This window comes from Tamandua tetradactyla, chromosome X, assembly GCF_023851605.1.
Source record: "Tamandua tetradactyla isolate mTamTet1 chromosome X, mTamTet1.pri, whole genome shotgun sequence".
NCBI classification, from domain to species: Eukaryota; Metazoa; Chordata; class Mammalia; order Pilosa; family Myrmecophagidae; genus Tamandua; species Tamandua tetradactyla.
In genome coordinates, this window is record NC_135353.1 from 26,166,738 (window position 1) to 26,186,711 (window position 19,974).

At 41.9% G+C, this 19,974-nt stretch overlaps 1 long non-coding RNA gene across 4 annotated transcripts; it reads right to left on the minus strand.

Annotated features, from left to right (window-relative positions):
- Positions 1-9,143: 9,143 nt before the first annotated feature.
- Positions 9,144-18,563, minus strand: LOC143671243 (uncharacterized). Of its 4 annotated transcripts, none has more exons than XR_013169517.1 (4): positions 17,134-18,563; positions 12,267-12,429; positions 11,770-11,903; positions 9,144-11,275 (listed from the first exon to the last, which is right to left on the minus strand). It is a non-coding gene; the product is annotated as an uncharacterized LOC143671243 (long non-coding RNA). The 4 variants fall into 4 exon arrangements; XR_013169518.1 differs by having other exon boundaries at positions 12,267-12,389; positions 17,134-18,562; XR_013169520.1 differs by having other exon boundaries at positions 11,792-11,903; positions 12,267-12,420; positions 17,134-18,543.
- Positions 18,564-19,974: the final 1,411 nt, after the last annotated feature.

The window sequence follows — 19,974 nt, forward strand, 5'->3', positions numbered from 1 at the left end:
TCTGACATTTAGTAACATATGAACTAAAGGTTACATTTTAAAACCTCTAAAAGAAATACAAATTGAGAAATCAAGGCAAACCAATTATATAGAAGCCGTAATTAGCATTACGCATTTCCCCTCATGAAGATATTTTTTACCCTTGGGTTCCAAAATCCTTACACATACAAAGAAAAGTGGAGGTGTCACGGTGTGGTGCTCCCTGTAATCATGGGAAGTACTATGATCACTTCTTAGCCCAAGTTCCCAGATTCCTCTGTTCAGGACTATGGAGAAGAAGCTTAGCTATCTGGTTGCTAAACCGCGTTCTACAGCCTGTAGTTGAGCACCCTGATTGGAAAACCTGTAGTCTCCCAGCTGAAATGCTAGTGGATTCTTTATCAGGCCTTTCCAGTATTGTATAGGACAGGCTTTTATAATTAAAGGGGTAGACTAAGAAAATCATTAAAGCCGACTAGGCATCCTCCCACCACTGTTCTTTTTCCAAATGATAAAGAGCAGTACAGTGAGACTCACTATGAATAGGAAGGGGCAAGGGAAGCTCAAAATGTCAACCCACACCTGCAATGCTGGGTGTCCTGCCTGGTGGCAGTCCCTAATGTGTATATTGTGATTTGGAGCAAGCAAGAACGTAAACCCAACTCTAGAGTAGTGGGCACAATTTGAACATACACTGAACACCTTTAGAGAGGTCCCTGAATAAGCAGTCTTATATGCAGATGACTACTGAGCTCAGAAGTCACCAGCATCAGTTCCTGCTTAATGACAGTTTCCACGGAACGTTTTTTTTCTCCACAAACACGCAGAGTATGCTCAGCAGAAGAGTGCAGGAAGCTATTAGGAAAACACTTAAAAACTCAAATGGCATTCCCATAGACTGGATCAGGATTTCTTATGGTTACTAATATCCCACTGTTCTGCAATGTAGAAACTGTACTGTACAGCTGATCAGTGTCAGAGCATGCGCATCTGACAATAGGCCATCTCCAGTTTCTTCCCTGGGACATGAAATTCCCATGCCTCAGATATTGCCAATGGCAGGAAGCTTTCCTGTGAGACCTTAAAGAAAACATCTGCGCTATACAAGTATACAGTAAGGGAATGCTATGTCTGGGGGAACAGGGTAGGTGGGAACAATCTACAACAAACAGCTGTTCATTTTCAAAAATATCTCCAGATGACCCCAGCTCACTGTAAGAGTAACAGGGTGGCTGAGTTTGATGAGGACTACATCGCATCAAGAACTTGCAGCACATTACCATTCCCACGTCAGTAGACATTCATTGAATATATGCCAGAGATGCATCAATGACAAGGCTGGCACGGGAAAGAAATCCTCAGAAAGACCCAAGGACCAGGACACACCGTACATTCAGAGGGGACTGGTTCATGAAATTACCATCAATTAGTCATCATCTTGGACATCTGAATCTTTACACCATTTTTTCATGGCAATGCTCAGTGGGATTATCCAATATTTCCTTCTGTTTAGCACACATTAAAGAGAACCAATTAGACTTCAATGGACAGAGGCCACAAGAGGATAATGTACTATTGGGCTTGACATAATGTAATTGTGGCTGTCTGTCTAACACCCAAACGTTTGCAGCAGAAAAATAGTGAAAGTAACAGCTGAAGAAAAACAATATTTGCCCTCTTGAGAAGTGAGGAAAGGGAAGTGTGAGGAATTGTATGGAGAGACTTACTGGGAATGATTCTGGAATCTCCACTATCATCTGCAGATGACCATGGGATTCAGGATCTGCTTTCCAAAATACAAATATACAAAGCGGCAGCCAAAGCGAGACATCACTTGCCCTATTGGGTACTGAGGAATAGGAGGTGTTAGGCATTCTATGTGGACAATTGTACTGATAGGTTCCTAGATCACGGTATCATCTGCAGATGGCCATGAGCATTCAAAGGTAATCAACTCAAGTTATTGATTAGACAGTTACTCAGATCACGTTTGTGTTCTGACCGCAAATATAGTGGTGGAGAATGAGCCTCAGAAGAGTGCTAGAAATTCTTACAGAATTGTTTGCAAAACACTCACTTTAGATTCCGGAACACATATATGGAAAGTAGCAGCCAAAGCTAGGAAAAAAATTTGATTTCTTGGCTTTGAGATATAGAAGCTGTTAGGCATACTATGTGGTCACTTGCCCTGATAGGTTCCCGGATTCCGGTATCATCTGGACATGGTCAGGAGGAATCAAACTTAAATCACTGATTTCAGACGTACAACAGGTCACTTTGGGGTTCCCACCTACTGGCAGAGGAAGAGCAGCAGAGGAGTGCAAGAAATTCTTACAGAAGTGTTTGCAAAACCCTCACTTTGATTTCCCAAATTCAAATATGGAATCTCCCAAGCAGGGACAGACTCTGACCTCTTGGGTTTGAGATATAGGAGGTCTGAGTCATTCTATGTGGACATTTGTTCTGATAGGTTCCCGGATCCTGGTTACACGTGCAGAGGAACAGCAAGAGAGCAGTGCAAGAAATTCTTAGAGAAGTGTTTGCAAAACCCTCACTTTAGTTTCCCAAACTCAAATATGTAATGTCCAAAGCAGGGACAGACTCTGACCTCTTGCGTTTGAGATATAGGAGGTCTTAGTCATTCGATGTGCACATTTGTTTGGATAGGTTCCCGGATGCCGGTTACATGTGTAGATGGCCTTGAGGTTACAAAAGGAATCAAAGCCAGGTTATTGATTACAGAATTACAGAGGCAAATTTCGTACCCCCCCCCTCAAACTGGCAGAGAATGAGCAGCAGAAGAGTACAAGAAATTCAGACAGAAATGTTTGCAAAAGCCTCACTTTGGTTTCCCAAACACAAATATGCAAAGTGGCAGCCAAAGACAGGGACAGACATTGACTTCTTGGGCTTTGAGATCAAGGAGGTATTAATCATTTTATGTGGACACATATTCGCATAGGTTCCGGGATCCCACAACCATCTGAAGAGGACAATCAAACTTCAAAAGGAATCTAACTCAAGTTATACATTAGAGAGTTAATCAGGTCACATTTGTGTTCCCCCCCATCAACACCACAGGCAGAGAATGAGAAGCAGAAGAGTGAAAGATATTCTTAGAGCAATATTTGCAAAACCCTCACTTTGTTTCCTGAACACAAATAGGAAAAGTGGCAGCCAAGGCCAGGGAAAGAATTGGAATTCTTACACTCTGAGATACAAGAGGTGTGAGGCATTCTATGTGGACACTTGCCGTGATAGGTTCCTGTCTCCCGGTATGATCTGCAGATGGTCATGGGGAATCAAACTCAAGTCATTGATTTCAGACTTACAACAGGTCACTTTGGTGTTCCCACCTACTGACAGAGGAAGAGCAGCAGAGGAGTGCAAGAAATTCTTAGAGAAATGTTTGCAAAACCCTCACTTTGGTTTCCCAAACACAAATATGGAAACTGACAGAGAAAGACAGGGACAGACATTGACTTCTTGGGCTTTGAGATCAAGGAGGTATTAATCATTCTATGTGGACACATATTCTGATACGTTCCTGGATCCCACTACCATCTCCAGATGACAATCCAAGTTCAAAAAAGAATTCAACTCAAGTTATACATTACAGAGTTACCCAGGACACTTTTGTGTTCCCCCCCATCACCACCACTGGCAGAGAATGAGCAGCAGAAGAGTGCAAGAAATTCTTAGAACAATGTTTGCAATACCCACGATTTGGTTTCCTGAACACAAATATGGAAAGTCGCAGCCAAGGTCAGGGAAAGAATTGGAATTCTTACACTCTGAGATACAAGAGGTCTCAGGCATTCTATGTGGACACTTGTCGTGATAGCTTCCTGCATCTCGGTATCATTTGCAGATGGCCATGAGGAATCAAACTCAAGTCACTGATTTCAGACTTAAAACAGGTCATTTTGGTGTTCACACCTACTGGCAGAGGAAGAACAGCAGAGGAGTGCAAGAAATTCTTAGAGAAGTGTTTGCAAATCCCTCACTTTGATTTCCCAAACTCAAATATGGAATCTCCAAAGCAGGGATAGACTCTGATTTCTTGCGTTTGAGATATTGGAAATCTTAGTCATTCTATGTGGACATTTGTTCTCATAAGTTCCCGGATCCTGGTTACATGTGCAGATGGCTTTGAGGTTGCAAAAGAAATCAAAGTCAGGTTATTGATTACAAAATTACCCAGGCAACTTTCGTATCCCACCCCACCACCCACACTGGCAGAGAATGAGCAGCAGAAGGGTGCAAGAAATTCGGACAGAAATATTTGCACAAGCCTCACTTTGGTTTCCCAAACACAAATATGGAAAGTGGCAGTCAAAGACAGGGACAGACATTGAATTCTTGGGTTTTGAGATCAAGGAGGTAATAATCATTCTATGTGGACACATATTCTGATAGGTTCCTGGATCGCACTATCATCTCTAAATGACAATCGAAGTTCAAAATAGAATTCAACTCAAGTTATACATTAGAGAGTTTCTCAGGTCACTTTTGTGTTCCCCCCCATCACCACCACTGGCAGAGAATGAGCAGCAGAAGCGTGCAATAAATTCTTAGAGCAATGTTTGCAAAACCCTCACTTTGGTTTCCTGAACACAAATATGGAAAGAAGCAGCCAAGGCCAGGGAAAGAATTGGAATCTTACACTCTGAGATACAAGAGGTCTCAGGCATTCTATGTGGGCACTTGGCGTGATAGCTACCTGCATCCCGGTATCATCTGCAGATGGTCATGAGGAATCAAACTCAAGTCATTGATTTCAGACTTACAACCAGTCTCTTTGGTGTTCCCACCTACTGACAGAGGAAGAGCAGCAGAGGAGTGCAAGAAATTCTTAGAGAAGTGTCTGCAAAACCCTCACTTTGGTTTCCAAACACAAATATGGAAAGTGGCAGCCAAAGACAGGGACAGACATTGACTTCTTGGGCTTTGAGATCAAGGAGGTATTAATCATTCTATGTGGACACATATTCTGATAGGTTCCTGGATCCCACTACCATCTCTAGATGACAATCCAAGTTCTAAAAAGAATCCAACTCAAGTTATACATTAGAGAGTTACTCAGATCACTTTTGTGTTTCCCCCCATCACCACCACTGGCAGAGAATGAGCAGCAGAAGAGTGCAAGAAATTCGGACAAAAATGTTTGCACAAGCCTCACTTTGGTTTCCCAAATACATATATGGAAAGTGGCAGCCAAAGACAGGGAAAGTTATTGATTTCTTGGGCATTGAGCTCAAGGAGTTATTAATCATTCTATGTGGACACATATTCTGATACGTTCCTGGATCCCACTATCATCTCTAAATGACAATGCAAATTCAAAAAAGATTCCAACTCAAGTTTTACATTAGAGAGTTACTCGGGTCAATTCTGTGTTCCCCCCCATCACCACCACTGGTACAGAATGAGCAGCAGAAGAGTGCAAGAAATTCTTAGAGCAATGTTTGCAAAACCCTCACTTTGGTTTCCTGAACACAAATATGGAAAGTAGCAGCCAAGGCCAGGGAAAGAATTGGAATTCTAACACTCTGAGATACAAGAGGTCTCAGGCATTCTATTGGACACTTGGCGTGATAGCTTCCTGCATCCCGGTATCATCTGCAGATGGCCATGAGGAATCAAACTCAAGTCATTGATTTCAGACTTACAACAGGTCACTTTGGTGTTCCCACCTACTGGCAGAGGAAGAGCAGCAGAGGAGTGCAAGAAATTCTTACAGAAGTTTTTGCAAAACCCTCACTTTGATTTCCCAAACTAAAATATGCTATCTCCCAAGCAGCGACAGACTCTGACCTCTTGGGTTTGATATATAGGAGGTCTTAGTCATTCTATGTGGACATTTGTTCTGATAGGTTCCCGGATCCTGGTTACATGTGCAGATGGCCTTGAGGTTGCAAAAGGAATCAAAGTCAGGTTATTGATTACAGAATGACCCAGGCAACTTTCGTATCACACCCCCACCCAAACTGGCAGAGAATGAGCAGCAGAAGAGTACAAGGAATTCAGACAGAAATGTTTGCAAAAGCCTCACTTTGGTTTCCCAAACACAAATATGCAAATTGCCAGCCAAATACAGGGAAAGACATTGACTTCTTGGGCTTTGAGATCAAGGAGGTATTAATCATTCTATGTGGACACATATTCGCATAGGATCCTGCATCCCACTACCATCTGCAGAGGACAATCAAACTTCAAAAGGAATCTAACTCAAGTTATACATTAGAGAGTTACTCAGGTCACATTTGTGTTCCCCCCCATCAGCACCACTGGCAGAGAATGAGAAGCAGAAGAGTGTAAGAAATTCTAAGAGCAATATTTGCAAAACCCTCACTTTGTTTCCTGAACACAAATAGGGAAGTGGCAGCCAAGGCCAGGGAAAGAATTGGAATTCTTACACTCTGAGATACAAGAGGTGTGAGGCATTCTATGTGGACACTTGCCGTGATAGGTTCCTGTCTCCCGGTATGATCTGCAGATGGTCATGGGGAATCAAACTCAAGTCTCTGATTTCAGACTTACAACAGGTCACTTTGGTGTTCCCACCTACTGACAGAGGAAGAGCAGCAGAGGAGTGCAAGAAATTCTTAGAGAAATGTTTGCAAAACCCTCACTTTGGTTTCCCAAACACAAATATGGAAAGTGGCAGCCAAAGACAGGGAAAGATATTGATTTCTTGGGCATTGAGATCAAGGAGTTACTAATCATTCTATGTGGACACATATTCTGATACGTTCCTGGATCCCACTATCATCTCTAAATGACAATCCAAATTCAAAAAAGATTCCAACTCAAGTTTTACATTAGAGAGTTACTCGGGTCAATTCTGTGTTCCCCCCCATCACCACCACTGGCACAGAATGAGCAGCAGAAGAGTGCAAGAAATTCTTAGAGCAATGTTTGCAAAACCCTCACTTTGGTTTCCTGAACACAAATATGGAAAGTAGCAGCCAAGGCCAGGGAAAGAATTGGAATTCTAACACTCTGAGATACAAGAGGTCTCAGGCATTCTATTGGACACTTGTCGTGATAGCTTCCTGCATCTCGGTATCATCTGCAGATGGCCATGAGGAATCAAACTCAAGTCATTGATTTCAGACTTACAACAGGTCACTTTGGTGTTCCCACCTACTGGCAGAGGAAGAGCAGCAGAGGAGTGCAAGAAATTCTTACAGAAGTTTTTGCAAAACCCTCACTTTGATTTCCCAAACTCAAATATGGTATCTCCCAAGCAGCGACAGACTCTGACCTCTTGGGTTTGAGATATAGGAAGTCTTAGTCATTCTATGTGGACATTTGTTCTGATAGGTTCCCGGATCCTGGTTACACGTGCAGATGTCCTTGAGGTTGCAAAAGGAATCAAAGTCAGGTTATTGATTACAGAATTACCCAGGCAGCTTTCGTATCCCACCCCCAACCCCCAAACTGGCAGACAATGAGCAGCAGAAGAGTGCAAGAAATTCTTAGAGCAATATTTGCAAAACCCTCACTTTGTTTCCTGAACTCAAATAGGGAAAGTAGCAGCCAAGGCCAGGGAAAGAATTGGAATTCTTACACTCTGAGATACAAGAGGTGTCAGGAATTCTATGTGGACACTTGCCGTGATAGGTTCCTGCATTCCGGTATCATCTGCAGATGGTCATTAGGAATCAAACTCAGGTCATTGATTTCAGACGTACAACAGGTCACTTTGGTGTTCCCACCTACTGGCAGAGGAAGAGCAGCAGAGGACTGCAAGAAATTCTTACAGAAGTGTTTGCAAAACCCTCACTTTGATTTCCCAAACTCAAATATGGAATCTCCCAAGCAGGGACAGACTCTGACCTCTTGGGTTTGAGATATAGGAGGTCTGAGTCATTCTATGTGGACATTTGTTCTGATAGGTTCCCGGATCCTGGTCACAGATGCAGAGGAAGAGCAGGAGAGGAGTGCAAGAAATTCTTAGAGAAGCGTTTTCAAAACCCTCACTTTAGTTTCCCAAACTCAAATATGGAATCTCCAAAGCAGGGACAGACTCTGACCTCTTGGATTTGATATATAGGAGGTCTTAGTCATTCTATGTGGACATTTGTTCTGATAGGTTCCCGGATCCTGGTTACATGTGCAGATGGCCTTGAGGTTGCAAAAGGAATCAAAGTCAGGTTATTGATTACAGAATGACCCAGGCAACTTTCGTATCACACCCCCCCCCCCAAACTGGCAGAGAATGAGCAGCAGAAGAGTACAAGGAATTCAGACAGAAATGTTTGCAAAAGCCTCACTTTGGTTTCCCAAACACAAATATGCAAATTGCCAGCCAAATACAGGGAAAGACATTGACTTCTTGGGCTTTGAGATCAAGGAGGTATTAATCATTCTATGTGGACACATATTCGCATAGGATCCTGCATCCCACTACCATCTGCAGAGGACAATCAAACTTCAAAAGGAATCTAACTCAAGTTATACATTAGAGAGTTACTCAGGTCACATTTGTGTTCCCCCCCATCAGCACCACTGGCAGAGAATGAGAAGCAGAAGAGTGTAAGAAATTCTAAGAGCAATATTTGCAAAACCCTCACTTTGTTTCCTGAACACAAATAGGGAAAGTGGCAGCCAAGGCCAGGGAAAGAATTGGAATTCTTACACTCTGAGATACAAGAGGTGTGAGGCATTCTATGTGGACACTTGCCGTGATAGGTTCCTGTCTCCCGGTATGATCTGCAGATGGTCATGGGGAATCAAACTCAAGTCTCTGATTTCAGACTTACAACAGGTCACTTTGGTGTTCCCACCTACTGACAGAGGAAGAGCAGCAGAGGAGTGCAAGAAATTCTTAGAGAAATGTTTGCAAAACCCTCACTTTGGTTTCCCAAACACAAATATGGAAAGTGGCAGCCAAAGACAGGGAAAGATATTGATTTCTTGGGCATTGAGATCAAGGAGTTATTAATCATTCTATGTGGACACATATTCTGATACGTTCCTGGATCCCACTATCATCTCTAAATGACAATCCAAATTCAAAAAAGATTCCAACTCAAGTTTTACATTAGAGAGTTACTCGGGTCAATTCTGTGTTCCCCCCCATCACCACCACTGGTACAGAATGAGCAGCAGAAGAGTGCAAGAAATTCTTAGAGCAATGTTTGCAAAACCCTAACTTTTGTTTCCTGAACACAAATATGGAAAGTAGCAGCCAAGGCCAGGGAAAGAATTGGAATTCTTACACTCTGAGATACAAGAGGTCTCAGGCATTCTATGTGGACACTTGCCGTGATAGCTTCCTGCATCCCGGTATCATCTGCAGAGGGTCATGAGGAATCAAACTCAAGTCATTGATTTCAGACTTACAACAGGTCACTTTGGTGTTCCCACCTACTGGCAGAGGAAGAGCAGCAGAGCAGTGCAGAAATTCTGAGAGACATATTTGCAAATCACTCACTTTGCTTTCCCAAACTCCAATATGGATTCTCCAAATCAGGGGCAGACTTTGACCTCTCTGGTTTGAGATATAGGTCTTAGTCATTCTATGTGGACATTTGTCCTGATAGGTTCCCGGATCCCGGTTACATGTGCAGATGGCCATGAGGTTGCAAAAGGAATCAATGTCAGGTTATTGATTCCAGAACTACCCAGGCAACTTTTGTGTCCCCACCGCCACCACCACTGGCAGAGAATGAGCAGCAGAAGAGCGCAAGAAATTCTTACAGAAATGTTTGCAAAACACACACTTTGATTTGCCAAACGCAAATATGCTAAGTGGCAGCCAAAGCCAGCGGCAGTATTTGATCTTAGAGACTGGTTGACTAGTAGTGAAACTGCCATCCCAAACAGGATCGGCCACCAAGTGGTAAATAATATCTCACTGTAATGTCATGTGCACATCATCATGTGCAGCCTATTTGTATCAGATCACAGGAGACCTACCAAGGACCACTGCCTATTCATTCCTCGGGACTCAATATATCCCATGTTCCTGATATTACCAGTATCAGTGTGCCCTCACTTCGTTGATATTATGCAAGATATCTCAGCTCTGTGATTCTACTAATGACAGGCTGAGTCTGTTGGAGGCTGCTGGAAGTATACTTATGCAACAGCATTTCATTTTTTGTAAGTATCTCCCAAAGGCCCCAGCTCACTTTGAAAGTGATAAGATAGCTAAGCTTGACATGGAATACGTTCTATCAAGAACTTGCAGTACATTACCATTCCCATCTGAGTAGACGTTCACTGATTATATGATAGTGGTGCCTACCTGTCAAGTCTGGCATAGGAAAGGAACCCTCAGAAAGTTCCAAGGACAAGGCCGTACCTTTAATTTTCAAGAGGGTCACCTTTTCTTTCCCCGAGGCCCTCAACTGTTGAAATTACCCCAATGAAACAGTAACCATTTTTGAATCCTCTCTCCTATACCAATACTCAGTGGAATTTTCCATTAAACCAAACCACTCACTTCTGGTTTTGACACGTGAAGAGGCCTAAAATGATTGGGACGCATAGAGGGCACAACAAGATAGCGTGGCTTGAGAAGGATGGGCCTCAGTTATAGTTAAGTTTTACAGCTGTTTTGGAGTAACAAGTAGGCCACCTTTCGTGAAGGAACATCACTGGCATAGTCCTACTAAGTGTGTCTGAGGAAAGCCTTTTGTAAAAACCTCAGGCCTCAGTTTTTCACTGGGTTGGGATATAACAATGGACCCCACCTTAGAGCATTTTAAAGTGATTTAACCACCTAGAGGATTAAACCTAGACTTGAAACGTTCACTTCAAGCTACACAGAGCTTACACAGACTCTCTGGTTCCTAGTAAAAAAGAATTGAACTTCATACTCTGTGATGCCGCCTTGTCAGTAAAACCCATGCTAATAGAAAAGTAGAGGAACTGGGGGTATCTATTGAGACAGAAGGTTAGAAGTCTCTTTGAAACCATCTAAGAACATTTCATATTACCCTGTCTCTCTCAAATTGCCAAATGTTTTCACCTGAATTGCAATGATTAAATCACCTCCCAATAAATGACTCTATACAGGCGAGGAAAACACAGAGACCCCTGTCACACAGCCAGTTAACAGGCACCCTCCAGCGAGCAGAGTGTGAGAAAACCTAGCAAGTCATGATAGGTGCTGAACCTCTTCACCCTTGATGTAAAGTGTCATAGTTGGCACCGACAGATGTCAGCACAGAGCTCAGCAAAGTTCGGGTTCCTCTGCTACCTGTAGCTTTACAGGAAGAATACAGTGGTGTCGTTTCCAAAGGGATTCCCGAGTAACCTCTGAGGAAATTTGCTGGTCCTGGAAAAGGAAACAAACATGTTAACTTAATTATGCCTAGGTCAAAACAGCTGGGGGTTAGGGGAATGGGGAAGGAGAGGAGGTAAACCAAGCACCATAATGCTCTCCTCCTGTATGTGAATTCATGAAGTGGTGCACTCATTGCTTAAGTACCTAGTGCATCCTGGGTCCTTTAAAAAGATTACCACACTTGATTCTCACAACCTGCCTACAGCAAGGTACGATTTACATTTTGCAAATGAAGAAACTGAGGCTCAAAGGTGAGAGTGAGCAAACCAGGGAAAATACCAACGATGCATGGCCAAGTACAGGTTTGGAGGAATACTGACTTATATATTACATTAATTGTTGACCTATACCTCCATGACCCCCCCTCAAATAAATGTCCTCCTCACTCCTGTAGAACAGACTGGCAGACTACCAACCATGCCACTCACTTGATCCTCAGAGCCTATCTTCCCCCCTCTCATAGACAGACTTGGTATTAAAATTACCTTGAGATCCACATTCTCATACCTGAGACAAAAGCACCTGAGCCGTACTTCCATAATCCCTGGACTCCCGATTTTATTATTATTTTTTGACAATCGCATCCAGTCTTTCCTGCTGTTGTCTGCCACTGCAAAGGCTTTGCAAAAAGGATAAAAAAGGTGGATCAAAACTTTGATTTTAAAATGTGAGTATCAGGTTTCTCTGAGATCAGAACATCCCAAGAATACTAATGTTTCTTTAACACTGGCACCCAAAATGTACTGAGGAACACACATATGCACTCAAAGGATGTCACTATCTAATTAAAAATAAGTGGTAGAAACATGGTCTCTACCACGGAGTTAGTTAGCAGTGGCCGGATAGTGACCCTGTGTAATTACTATCTCTAGACACTCAATGAAGAGATAGCGACATTCTTTGAAATATGGTTACCTGACAGAGACAGATGCTGCCCTCCCCCCATCATTTGTCACCTCACACTGCATAGCATTGCACTTACTCGACTTTCTGGCCTTGACAGTTGGTTCCAGTTCTACTCTTTCCATGTTACAGGCCCAGAGACAGACAGGAGTAGACTTTTTCCATCACAGGTCCTCAGGGAGAAGATGGTGATTGTACAAACCTGCAAGGAGGCTTGTCAGTGGGTCCAAAGCCTAGAAACACTGCAGGAAAATTACAACACTTGGAAACTCATAACGTGGGTTGCTGGGGCAAATTTCCTCTTTCCCATAACCAGAGGAACTTCTGAAAATAATTGGTTGGCCCAGGTTACTTAGTCATGCAACTTGTATGAGGTAGGCCAAAAGAGTGAAATGTAATGTGGGACAGGGACTGCACAAACCAAACCACAAGGTCAGGTATGACTGCTCTTCAGAGCCAGACAACCCTTCAAAACGAAACATAGCTCATAGTGCTTTAATTGAGTTTCATAGGGCAATTATTAATTATTACAGAGAGGCAATGACATTTCTTTGCTAGAAGAATAGTTTCAAAGAAGCTTGCTTTTTTCTCTTCACTCATAAGGCAACTGACACATGCAAAACCATGGGTAGAAATCCTCTGCAATGGGTTTCGTCTTCTTAATATGTTATCAAATACTGACACTATTATACTATGAAATGCACATTATGACATTATACAAGGGCATTTTTGGTATATTATTATCAAACATCAGTAACATAATAACTTGACAAACACTTTACACCAAAAACAAGTTAATATCATTCAGAACAATTTTGTGAAGAATTCATAACTTTTTTTTTGCATGGGCAGGCACCAAGAATTGAACCTGGGTCTCCAGCATGGCAGGCAAGAACTCTGCCACTGAGCCACCGTTGCCCGCCCAGAATTCATATCTTAAATAATGATGCTAACATCTGACATTGAACATAGGTCTTTGAGGAGAAAACAATGGAAAAGATTTGGTAGTTGCTAATAGGATGTAGATTTGGGGGATTTACGTTAAAAACAAATTTCTATTGACAAATCTTTACACACATACATTCCATACATGGTGTATGATCGATGGTTCACAATATCACATAGTTTTGTATTCACCACCATGATCACTTTTAGAACATCTGCATCACTCCAGAAAAAGAAAGAAAAAGAAAAGAGAAAACTCATACATCCCATACCCCTTACCCCTGCCCCCCACTGACCACGAGGATTTTAATTTACCCAATTTCTTCCACCCCTTTGGGGAATTTACCTTTAATTGCAACTATTTACATAGGATTCCTTAGGTAACAGGCATATAATAAAAGTACCTTCTTTCCACACTTACATGTTGTCCAGGCTGTGCCTGGAAAGTCAGGATTTGTGAGGCTAGAGTCTCAATTTCTGAAATCTCTATTCCTGTCTGTACCCAGGGTAGATAGAGCAGAAAACCCAGACACCAGCAAACCGTCTTTCTGATTTCTAAATGTAATCCAAGCGGATTACATTTAGAGAAATCAGGGGCCCACCAATAAAGGAGTCATCAAATCATCTCCACATGAGATAATAGACAAAACATCCATACCAAGAATGAACCAGAAAAAAGGCTGATAAGTAAACTCAATTGTTTCCATCATAAAAGGGAAGAGTTTGGATATTACTCCAAAGCAAGCAACGCTTTACTCTCAGTGACTACGGTGATGAGGTGTCTGTGGGAGATAACAAGAAATTCATTCGAATTCTGCCGTTGAATACCAATTAGGCATTACACAATGAAGGCACGCTTATAAATAGGCGGGCCCTGCCCACTTCATGCCAATACTTTCACTTGAAGCCCTGAGGCACAGTCAGAATTCGTGGTCACACTAGCCTCCTCCAGGATGGGAGGGGGTTGGGAGAGCATATTCGTGCCACTTTCGCTGTCAAACCAGCCAGGCCTTGAATCACTCTTATTTCTTCTACTTGTTTGCAAACAGAAACAACAAAAAATCAGTTTTTCCATAGAAGAATAGCTGGGAAGGAGGATCGGGTTGAAATCTTAAAGATCTAATGCTGCATTTAATAAACAATTACCGTTATAAATTGAATTCGAACACTAGGCAACACGACCTGCAAGGGCCATTCGACCCAGAGAACAGAAGCATTCAATCCGACCCATTAATTCCCACGTTTGGAAAGTGAAAGTGCCTCATGAATTTCAAGGGAAAGTTTTGAAAAAAAACTAAGGACAGAATTCAATTGAATGATGTGATATTCTGGCAACTGCCGCAGGAAATGAAATTCACACAGTCGTTCTGTGGTGGCCCAGGAACCGTACTTCCAGGTTTTTACTGTCCTAAAAGCACAGGGCCAGTTGGGCAACAGTGGCTCATTGGCGGAGTTCTCACCTCCGATGCCGGAAGACCCGGGTTCGTTTCCAGGGCCAGTCTAACAGGCTGTCTTTTTTGTTTGTTTATTTGATTACATGGGCAGACACCGAGAATCGAACCCGGGTCTCCGGCATGGCAGGCAGCAACTCTGCCTACTGAGCCACGGTGGCCCGCCCCAGGCCGTGTTTCTTTACCCTGAAAAATACCTTAAAACGTTATTTTCAATAGAACTATGAAATACGACGACGCACAAACACAAAACTGACAAGATAGATGTTAATAAAATGCAATTTAATAGTAAAATAAAATGAAAGGTTAGGCTTGCTGGCAGCACGAGGCCAGGAACCGCCGTAAATCAAGAAGCATAATGGCAATTAGAACACACTGTGAATTTGAGATAACACCAAACTATCACAAAGCTTATGATAGGAACCAAGGCCCACATTAAACGGAATAAAACCAAGCACGCAATTCCGTTGTAAAATTAAATGCCAAACTACCTTTAATAGCAGCTGATTTCAGATGTTTTAAGACTGAACTGTCGTAAAACATCAAGGATTCAGAGGATTAAGGCCCAAGAACCGTACTTCCGGGTTCTTACTGTCGTAAAACATCAGAGCCGGGTGGGCAACGGTGGCTCGTTGGCGGAGTTCTCGCTTCCCATGCCGGAAGGCCCGGGTTAGTTTCCAGGGCCAGTCTAACAGGCTGTGGATTTTTGTTTTGTGTTTTTTTTTTTGCATGTGCAGACACCAGGAATCGAACCTGGGTCTCCGGCATGGCAGGCGAGAACTCTGCCTGCTGAGCCAGCGTGGCCTGCCGCAGGCCCTGTTTTTTTACCCTGAAAAATTCCATAAAACGTTCTTCATTTTCAATAGAACTATTAAATAAGACGCACAAACACCAAACTTACAAGTTAGATGTTAATAAAATGCAATTAATAGTAAAATAAAATGAAAGGTGAGGTCCACTGGCAGCATGAGGCCAGTAACCTCCGTAAGTCAAGAAACATAATGGCAATTAGAACACATTGTGAATTTGAGATATGCCAAACTTTATCACAAAGCTCATGATATGAACCAGGACCACATTAAAGGGAATAAAACCAAACACACAATTCTTTGTAAAATTAAATGCCAAACTATCTTTATAGCAGCCGATTTCAGACGTTTTAAGACCTCACTGTCGTAAAACATCAAGTATTCAGAGGACTACGGCTGTATTTGTAAATTGAGAGTACCATGAAACATTTATTTTTGAAGAAAATATAAAGGGACAAGATTAGAATTGAAACAAATTATGTCAAAATATGCAATGAGAACCATCATATTATGAAATATAAACCTCTCCATCAGACGTTAATTTGCCGCTCTGAAAACTGAAATCATACAAAAACCTGAAAAGAAACTTTGGCAATGAAGATAAATGCACAGTTGTTTTTTGCTATTTAATGCCAAGGTGTGTCTAATCAAAGCTGTAAGACCTACTAAGGCATCCGCTGTATTTGTAAAATGTCAAGTGCTCAGCTTAGACGATTCATTTCCAAATGGATACTCCCCAAAGACTTTCATTTTAAAAGAATATTTATGAAATACGACCAATATCAAAGTTAAATACATGCAAACGAGTGCAATGCCATGGGAAAAAACCCACGCAGTCACATAGGAAATTAAAGCATGAAATAGATTCCCTGAGGGTTGATTCCTTTCAAAGTCTTAAAGGCTTTTGACCAACCAGACTGCTATCTTCCTTCTTAGTAAATTACAAATAACACCAAACATTTCCACGAAAACACAAGAAAAGCACCACATTTTTTAAAACAATGATATGAACTATGTATGTATATTACACAAAAATGCAAAACGGCAGTCAAAGATCACTGAAAACTATTCAGGGTGGTCAGTGAAGAACCGGTAGAATGCAGCCAGAAATATTTTCTTCAGACAACATATGAAGACAGATTAAGAAATTTCCACAAACAAATGATATTAAACATACAGTCATATTGTGAAATGAAACAACTAGTGCACTGAAAGGCAGCTAATGGCCATTATCTGTCCTAATCCCATGTACCCTCCCTCACCATGTTAATTTCCTTCTTTACTCGTCTAAAATCACAGACGTAATCCAGTCACTGATAACAGAACTCTCGGAAAATATATAGAACAAGATTCAACCAAAGACATAGTAAAAGAAAAGGCAAAATCAGGTTCATAGCGCCCAACAGACACTGAGCTATCCTGAACTGACAGCCGGTCAGGCAACCGCGCCATCCTTTTCCTCCTGTTTAAACTGAAAATGCAAATGCTAAGAACACGAAGAAATGGACACCAATAACATTTAAACTAATAAAATGGCATTAGAGAGCCATCACTGTGTGTACTAAAGCACGACCGTGCCCCCAAACGCGGCCAAATGACCGTCCACGTCACACACCCAAAAACCCTTCCGATATGTCTGTTAAAGTACATTTTTACACATCGCATAACAGATTCTACAAAAATCACACTACAAACAGCCAACAATGTATCAGTGTTAGAAAATAAATTATAGTAAACTTACATTTTTGTGACTTCAGGAGAGAGGAGCAGCCATATTCCCACAATCCTGTGTGGCACTTTCCCACCCCCACCACACTCCACCCAGCCAATAAGCGGTATGGCTGGTCACGTGGTGCTGAACGGCGTTTACTGTCAGTCTGTGCCCCACCCCCTGCCTTCCATGCTGCTGATTGGTGGGCCTGAAGTGATGGACAGCAACATGCTCCATTCTGGCCAAGTCTTCAAGTGGAAACTCCGCCTAGATGTCAAGGCCCTTGCTAAGCAATTCATTTTTGTACCTATTATCTCTTTTACAAAGTGTGAATGTCATGCTCATCCCATAACATCCAGCTCTACTTTTCCAGGCCTTAGCACATGCCATTGGCTCTAGTTTCCTGTCATCTCCGATTTTGGAAATCTTGCTCCCCCAATTTTCCTGGTCCAGCTCAATTGCATCTTCCTCTGGGAAGCCTTCCCATACTTTTTGCCTCCAACTCCTACACATAAATGTCAGCTCTTCTTTTGTAAAAATGTGCATATGGGAAGACATCAGAACTTGAATGCAGAAGAATGATGTAGGTTCTCGAATTAGACAGCACTGGGCTGGCTATGGTTCAGAGGACCCAAGATCTGCACTTGGAATTTTGGCAAAGTGGTTGACATCTGAATTGCATGTGAACTGATGGGATAAACAAGATCCAAGGGGAATTGCCTCAGAGGATCAGGGATGAACAGGTACATGGAAACAGGAGTATGAAACAACATGGCCTTCTTGAGTAGGAATGTACAATCTGGCATTTCAGAAAAGAGAAGGAATAACGTCTGTGGGAAAAGTCAAGGTAAGAAAAGCAGCCAAGAGCAAAGAATCTTGGGTTGGATGCTATTAACTCAGAGAACCGTTAAGGCCTTGAGTAAGAAGATCCAATTTGCACTTCATGTCTATTATTTGGTGTCATTGTACAGAAAAGTTTGGAAGAGAGACAGAGGGAAAATGGAGGCCATTTAGTGAGAAGGTTGTGAGAGTCCATATGAGATGCAAGGAAGGCTGGAGTTCCCATAGGTACAGTAAAGTTTCGAGGAAAACTTGGGTGAACTCATTAGGACATGGAATGGAGAAGATGTGCCGTGACCCCAGTGTTGAGGTTACAGCTCTGATTGAAGTCTTTCTTCTTTCTAAATATAAGCTTTAGAGTGATAAATTTCCCTCTCAGTACTGCCTTCACTGCATCCCATAAGTTTTGGTATGCGTATGGTGTATTTTCATTTTACTCACGATATTTCCTGATTTTAGTTCTGGTTTCCTCCTTAACCCATTTGTTGTTTAAGTGTATATTGTTTAATTTCCACATATTTGTGAATTTTCTCTTTCTCCCTCTGTTATTGATTTCTAGCTTCATTCTGTTGTGGTCAGAGAATGTGCATTGTATCATTTCAATTTTCTTAACTTATTGAGGCTTGTTCTGTGCCCCAAAACATGGTCTATCTTGGAGAATTATCCTACTTCATTTATTTTTAATTGTGGTAAAATATGCACAACATAGTAATCATTTCACCATTTCAAGTGGGAAATTCCTTGACATTAAGTACTTTGACAATACTGTTTAATTTACATCACAATCTATTTCCAGACTATTTTCATGATGCCCAACCAAAACTCATACTCATTTAGAAGCACGTCCCCATTTCTTCCTCCCCCTGTCCCTGGCAAGCACTACTCTGCTTTCGGTCTCCATGATATGCTTATTCTAATTATTTCCTACAAAATAACTCACACAATATTTGTCCTTTTGCATCTGGCCTGATTTACACAACATAATGTCTTCAATAATCATCCACACTGTAGCATGTACCGGCACTTCACTACTTTTTATGGCTGAATAATATTCAATTGTGTAGATATACCGCATTTTGTTTATCCATTCATCTACTAATGGACACTCGGGTTGCTTCCACCTTTTGGTAACTGTCAATAATGCCCAAGTTTGGACATTTCTATGGGCTTAGGACTATAAACCTGCAATTTATTAAATTCCCTTTTTAAAAGGCTTTCCATTTCTGGTATATTGCATTCCAGCAGCTTTAGCAAACCAAAACAGGCCACGGGTGGCCTTTTCCTTCTCTTCTGGGTTCCACTGATTTTCACCCTCTAGCTCTCCCTCTCCGGCTTTCTCTTTCTCTGTCTGAACTTCATTCTGCTTATAAAGGACACTAGTAATAGGATTAAGACCCATCGTGGGCCCCACCTGAATTGAAGTAACTCATCGAAAGGTCCTGCTTACACTGGGCTCACACCTACAGGAATGGATTACGTTTAAGGACATGATTTCCTGGGATACATACAGCCCCAACCTACCGCAGATGTGTCCCTAGGAGTGGAGCTGCTGGGCCATATTGTAATTCTGTGTAACTCTCTGAGGAGCTGCCAAACTGTTTTCCACAATAGCTTCACCATTTTCCATTGCCACCAACAATGAATGAAGTTTCCTATGTTTCCACATCCTTACCAACATTTATTATTTTCTGTCTTTTTAATAATAGTCATCCTAGTGGGTGTGAACTGGTATCTCATTGCAGTTTTGATTTCCAGTTTTACAATGGCTAATGTTCAGCATGTTTTCCTATACTTATCAGCCATTCTGAGTATCTTCTTTGGAGAAATGTCCATTCAAATCCTTGGCCCATTTTTTTAAGTTGATATTTTCATATTTTTATTTCAAAATAAGGTGGGTGAACGGTTCCTTCCTTTGTTGTTAAGGTTTGTGTGTTTGGCTCCCAGCCTCACATTCCCACAAGACTTTTAAATTTCAAGCAATTCCTGGCCAAAAAACCAAAACAGATTCATCCCATTCCCAAATGGATTTGA